The sequence below is a fragment of the Myotis daubentonii genome, chromosome 7 (assembly GCF_963259705.1).
Source record: "Myotis daubentonii chromosome 7, mMyoDau2.1, whole genome shotgun sequence".
Lineage (NCBI taxonomy): Eukaryota > Metazoa > Chordata > Mammalia > Chiroptera > Vespertilionidae > Myotis > Myotis daubentonii.
The window spans coordinates 81,609,829-81,617,101 of record NC_081846.1 but is presented as its reverse complement, the minus strand read 5'-3'; the positions used below and the strand labels follow the sequence as shown (position 1 = coordinate 81,617,101).

At 36.2% G+C, this 7,273-nt stretch overlaps 1 pseudogene; it reads right to left on the bottom strand.

Annotated features, from left to right (window-relative positions):
• Window positions 1-389: 389 nt before the first annotated feature.
• LOC132238884 (nucleophosmin-like) lies at window positions 390-4,773 on the bottom strand (annotated as a pseudogene).
• Between the last annotated feature and the right edge of the window lie 2,500 nt (window positions 4,774-7,273).

Sequence of the window (7,273 nt, the reverse complement as noted above, 5' to 3'; positions counted from 1 at the left end):
ACTCTCCACTGTATATTTATATGATGAGCATTATTATCCCCCTTATTTTCACACATACACACACACTCATCATTTAGCAAGTTACTTAAACCTCAAAGCATTTATTTATTTACTGTATTAAAATACTGAATTTATTTTACATATACATTTCTGTCTCCACACTATTTCCATTTGTCTGACTGTCCTTAGTTTTATAACATTCCATACATACTTAAATCAAGCAAAGGGTGGGTATAGTTCCATCTTTACAAAGGAAATGGGCATTTTGAACAATATGTTCTTTACAGTGAAACCTGGACATGATAGGGGAGTTCCCGTTCTGTATTAGAAAATGGACAGTCACATATAAACTGTACCATAAATGAAATAACACAAAACATTTTAACAAACTATTGAAAAATATTTTCTTTAACAGACTTCCTCCACTGCCAGAGATCTTCAACTGGCTCCCGGTCAGTCGTCAAAGCAACTCTTCACATAACTGAGGAGCTTGGCTTCCATCTGTGCCAGGAAGAGAGCTACCTTTTGCACATTTGCATGCATTTTTGCTTTAATGTCTTCTACTAGGTCTTCTAGTGTCTTACAAGTTTTTATGTTCCTGCTTTTTTTAAGGCTTCTTTATGTTTTGTCTTATTTTTATGGTTTTGAGTCCTGTTCACTCTGGTTTGATTTTTGTGCAGTTTTGGCTGGAGCATTGCATACAGATTTCTTTACTAAAGCTTTTTCTTCAGCTTTCTCACCATCAAAATCATCATCATCATCGTTATCAGCAGTAGGTTCCACTTTTTTCTGTGGGACGTTGCTACCACTTCTAGCAGCAGATTGCTTTCCAGATATATGTAGGAGTTTTACACCCTCTTCCTCTTCATCCTCCAATTCTGCATCTTCCTCCACAGCTACTAAGTGCTGGCCACTAATATGCACAGCCCTGAAACCACATTTAACCCTAAAGATACAGGTGGGGTTATGGCAAGGCCCCTAAAGGAAACCACTGGCTGTACAGGCATTTCAAAGTTGCCAGTGTTACGGCTGCCTTCATAATTCCTTGTCCCTGCTTCAACAACATGCCCTTCATCCTCTGCATCAGCCCCTAAAGGACTGTTCTGAAAGATGACTCATTAGTGCTCATTTCACTATTATCTACTGTAAAGTGTTCGTCTCTGTCGGTCTTTGGTTCACAGCAATCCTGGAGGCTGGAAGTCAGGACCAGGGTGCAGCACGCTCAGGCGAAGGTTCTCTTCGAGGCTGCAGACTTCTCTTTGCATCCTCTCCTGGTGGGAGGGGCTTAAACCTCAAAGAATGTCAACGCCTTTCGTAAGAGTACACAACTGGTCAGTGCTAGAGCCCAAATTAGAACTGCAAGCCTGTTTGACACCGAATTGCAAATATTTTATCTTCTTTAACTCTGGGTGTTTATTTCATCAGTGGCGCGATTTTCTTCTTATCATTGCAGAGCATCGCCAGGCAACATTGTTGCCATTCAGTCATTCCCTCACCATTGATAGGAGGCTTTCTGGTGGTATCACAGTAAATGTTTTAATAGCCTGCTCTTTGGAGGGAAAGCCCTTTCCATGCCTAATATGCATGCATAGGCTGTAAATACTGCCGCCATGCTGATTTCAAGGGACCAAGTTGACACAAACAGCCTGTATGGTTCCTAAAAATCTAACAATTACCTCTGGCAAACCAGCAGAGTCAGACCCAGGACTCCACGATTGCTTTCCATAGAGCAGGCACTATGTTAGGCAGTAGGGAAAAAATAGAAATAATGAGATTTCTGCATTTGAATAATCCATGGTCTAGTCAAAGAAAGTGATAATCAACAAATCAAATTATCATAACTTCAGAAAAAATTGGATATTTAAAAAGTCTGTTATCTTCTTTACTTTCTAATCTTTTAGATGAGGGTTTATATTACTGTTCCAAGTTGAAGGCTATTTTAATCCCTCTCAAAACTGTGATGCAGGTAAATTAAATTTTGCCCTAGCTGTTAGCCAAAAAATTGTATATTAATTCTATGTTAAAGCCTTTTATTTTTCTCATTTCCAGTGAACAAAAAATCATTAATGTGAGTTCATCTTGTATATTCTCCCTAATGTGACTTTTACTACCTCTGTAATAAATTAGAACAGAATTAAATGGTAGTAACTACTCACATAACATGTGATAATTACTATAATTACACCATCATCATTCTCTGTATTGATGTATTTTTCCTTCACTACATCAAGAAAATTATTTACTTCTAAGATGATGAATGACTTTCAACTATAATGCAGATTGGTATTGTGATGATAGGTAATAGGGTAAACACAATTTTCCCTTGAAATGGAAACACGGCCTGCTCTGTGAGTTTCTGCATGTGTACACTTTATACTTAAGGACACTCTTTATTTTATATTTATTTTTTAGTTGTTGATCCTCACCCAAAGAGAGAATGAAAGGGAGAGAGGAGGAGAGAGAGAGAATGAGAGATATCATTGTGAAAGAGACAGATCAATTGGTTGCATCTCACACACGGGATTGAACCTGCAACCCCGGTTTGTGCCCTTAATGCAGACATGAACCCATGAGGCTTTGGTGCATGGGCCAACACTCCAACCACTGAGCCACATAGGCCAGCGCTTAAGGACACTTTAAATTTTGCAAACGTTAAATGGGGGCTTGGATTAGAAAAAGTCTAATGTTATTGACAAAGGGAAAGGCTTCGTCATATTTTTCCCTGAAATACACTGTGTTCTTTAAATATAAATTTTTATAATTTTTAAAAAGGAAGAAAGTCGCTTTCAGTTAACAAAATTGTTTTTTGATCATTCAAATGCAGCCTCAATAAAGAATCCTATATAATAAAAGGCTAATATGTAAATTGTCCCCTTAGGAGTTTGACCGACTGGGAGTTTGACCACTCATTATGATGTGCCCTGACCACCAGGGGGCAACGTGGAACAAAGGAAGGCCCCGGCCCCAGCTGGCAGCTGGCAGCTGGGGGAAGGAAGGCCCCGATTGGCCCTGGTTGCCAGCCAGGCCTAGGGACCCTACCTGTTCATGAATTTTGTGCACCGGGTCTCTAGTTACTAAATACTTTTAAATATGAACTAAATTGTTCTCTTGTGTAAGTAGTATTTTATAAATGTATTTTTGTGAAAATTGCAATTCATTATGAGTGTCATAATTCCAACACTGTGAATCTGATGGTCTGTAGTGTGAAAGAGACTTCCTGCACATAGATGTAGCTCCTTTATTGACATAAAACTACCTCCCCCCACAGTGCCAAAGGCTTACACATGGACTTGCACATGTTTGTATTACTATTTTTAAAAAATTACACAAATGTTACTTACATATACATTTACTTAAATGCATTGCTGTAATTGGAATAGCTTCTAATACTGTTTTTGTCTCAAAGTATGGCTGCTGAGTGTCTAACTATCACACTGGGCTCTATGACATGTTTGATATTATAAATTAATCTGAATTTAAAAATGGTGATTATTAAAAATGATTTTTAGGACATGATGACAAGAAAGTGGACGTAACCTTGATGTTTCTTCAAAAACATGTCTTGAGCTAATTACTATGTTTTAAATAACCCCAAGTGAATGTTTTGATACAAAGAATGTTAAGACATAGCTTTGTCCTGGACAGAGTCTGATGGAAGACAGACGCATAGACAATTATTTATGAGAACATATGACTGATTTGTTACATGTACAAGGTGCATGATGAAAACATGGGGTGGGAGGAGAGTAGGTAATGAAAGGCATGACTTTGAAACTTTAAACACAATAAGATTTATTCCCTCAGAGATTTTTCATAAGGATCATTCAATAGAGTTGAAAGAAGAGAGCAAAAACTTTATTAAAGGCTCAGTTGGTGGACACAGACAGATTTGTAATGAGCATCTCTGATGGGTCATATTCTTTCAATCCTCCTTATTTATAACTTCATGTGGGTTAAAGTTTGTATTAATTGCTTGATAGCATTAAAACAAGATTTTTCCCTTCTGGTGAACTGTCAATTTATTTACCGTCACACATATGAATAAAGCTATGCTCCATAGAAAAATATATTTGTTCTGCTCAGACCAACTCTTGGTGGTAAGAATCATGAAAAACTGCCAGATTTTAGCTTAGTCTGCTTTTCATGTTTGTGGAGTTTGAGTTTAATTTTAAAGTATTTTATCATACTGTTGTTCGCATGATATCCAATGACTACAAAAACAGTCAGTATATTTTAAGAACATATATGAAGAGCATATTTTGTGGAAATGAAAGTGGAGGAAATTAAATTTGAAACTGGTGAAAGTGAGAACTTTTTTGCATATCTTATCAGATAAATCATTTATGTGAGTGGCAGTAATTCAGAAGGTCTGGTGGTGATTTATATAAATGTCTTTCTGGTTTGGCATTCGTCCCAGAATTTTTATTTTTTAACAAAGCTATTTTGTAACAGTTGCAGTCAAACAACCTGCTATGAGTTTGGGAGTTTTCAACTTTGTACCGTTTCTGCCATGATTTCCCTTAGTATATGTAGAACATATGTTCAGGGAACAGAATTCCTGCTTTAATGGTGGTTATATTTAAAGACAAGCAGCAAAACTTACTTCTTTCCCCAACTCTTTTCAAATGAAACATAATTTTAACTTAACTCTTCAAAATAGAGCATGCTGGGTCCTTGCTGATAAAATGAAGGAGACAGAAATCCTTCAGGGAAGATTAGTGATATTTCCTCTGCTAACCCATTTGGTATATCATCCACTTTTACCAAAGCCATGGCCATTTTATGGTCTTGAGAGGCTCAAGACACCAAGATGTTAGTCAGCAAGGCCATTGGAAAATAGACAAAATACTAGAGGCCCGACGTACGAAGATTCATGCAAGAATGGGCCTTCCTTCCCCTGGCTGCTGGCACTACCTTCGCTCCGGCTGGAGCCACGTTTCCACCTTCCCATGCTGCCCAGAGGCCCTGAGCAGCTGTGGGGGTGCAGAATGCCTGCATCGTCACCATGGCCACTCAGTGCCTGTGTATGCAAATTAACCCACCATCTTTGATGGGTAAATTTGCATAATCACTCCCAATTGGCTGGTGGGCATTGCAGAGGTATAGTTAATTTGCATCTTTCCCTTTTATTCGTGTAGATTGGAAGGGTGTATATGAAATTTGAGTGGGGAAAAAGAGGCCCAAGAAGTCCTGCCTTACTAAGTAATAGCATAGTCTGATGACTGTTGCTATAATAGTTGTTTGTTTCATTCATAACTCATTTTACTTTTATTTTTATTTTACAAGAAACTATTTTAGGAACATGAAAATGTACATTTTTAATGAAAAATTAATGATTAGGTTTCTGCTTCTCAAGAAAGTTAGTGATGCAACTTTCACAAAATATATATCTTCATTCACCTTCCACCGTGGGATCTAGAGACCCCAGATATGCTGATAAAAACGCCTCCATGGGCTTCCATTTTTATGGTTAATTTAAGATGACTACAAGACAGGATTTAATACATGCAGCAGATGTGTTTATAAAACATTCAACGAAATAACTTTTTATGTAGATCAAATTTCTATCATTCTAAGTTTACCTTGCTCACTTTTGATTCAAAAATTTTATGTGCAAGGACAAAATACAAGTGAGAGCTGCTGATTTATTGGCTTGAACAACAAAAGAACTTTCCAAAAATAGTTCCATTTGTTTTTTCCTTCCATTCATGGAATCAAAGCTTTAAAGAGCTTATTGTGTCTGTATTAGTCATGATTTTGGGGGGTTGGGCGGGGGGGAGAGAGAGAGAGAGAGAGAGACTGAAGAACTTGGCTCAGGTGATTGTGGAGACACACTAAGTGTAAACCCTGCAGGCTGGAGACTCAGGGAAGACTTGCAGTTTGAGTCCCAGTGCAACCTGCTGACAGAATTATTTTTTTCTTGGAGGAGGACAAACTTTGCTTTATGCAGGCCTTCACCTGATTGGATGAAAACCTCCCATATTATGGAAGGTAATCTGCTTTACTCAAATGTTAATCTGATCCAAAAACACTTTTACAGAAACATCTAGAAAAATGTTTGATGAAATATCTGGATACAATGACCCAGACAAATCATTACATAAAATTAACTATCACAACATCCAAGGTAAAGCATCTTATATTCATATGAATGATATTATTTTCCATTAAAATGTGAACATGAATATCATACATTAAAATGTTGCAGAGGGGCGGCCCTCTTGGTGCAGTGGGCAACGCATCAGTCTCATAAAATGTTACAGAGGTAAAAATATTCTCACTACATTAACAAATCCATGGAGCAGGATGTTACTTGAAATTAATCATGGGTAGCATATCATTCATATTTGTGCATAAACTACCTGCAGTATTTTACCAAACAATGGGGAAGCCAGGCTGTTGAAAACTGAATGCTCAACTACACAATTCACATTAAAAAAGTTGAATACAAAGTTTACTTTAAGATGGAAGTAGGCATTTTCCTTTTATCCTTGGATTCTAAAATTCAATCCAATTTTAGAAATGTTTGATCCTTTGAAGAGCCACTTTGTAAATCATCTTAAAAGTTCTACAATGGTACTGATTTCTAATTTTGGGCATGCACATTTTTCCTCTGTATTTTGGTAGCAGTTCATTTGGAATTAGTTGGAGATGTCAAATAAAATCATTCAGCAAATAGAAAACACACACACACACACACACACACAATTTTGAAGCTTTTAATGAATTTCAGTTATATAAAATAAGCTTGAAAATAGAAAGTATTGAAATGTATACCTATAAAAACATAACAGGAACTGCATAAATTAAATATAAAGAGCACAGAATATAAAATATTTTATTTTAATATTTTATTTTTAAATTGTGAAATTTATTTTTCATACCAGAGTGGTGAAAAAATGAAAATTCCAATAACTTTGAGCTATTAATATTTTGAAAGACAAAATATTATTAATAGAGAAAACTTTTTTTAAAGTGTTTGCTGAAAAAGCTGGAAGAGAGGCAAAATTAAAACCAAACCTAATAAAAATATTGGTTGAAATATTTTTGTATTTTAATATGAAAATTAGAATTGAGCATATTTTAATTCATAGAGATTTTCTGAGCTTAGAGGAAAATTTAGCATATGTACAAAGTATTTCTTCAATTAAAATATAGTCTACAGAAGAGATGCAATTGAAGGTATCAATAATTTCAAATATCCTATATAATAAAAGCCTAATATGCAAATTGTCCTCTCAGGTGGTTGTTTGACCAGGAATTTGACCTGCAG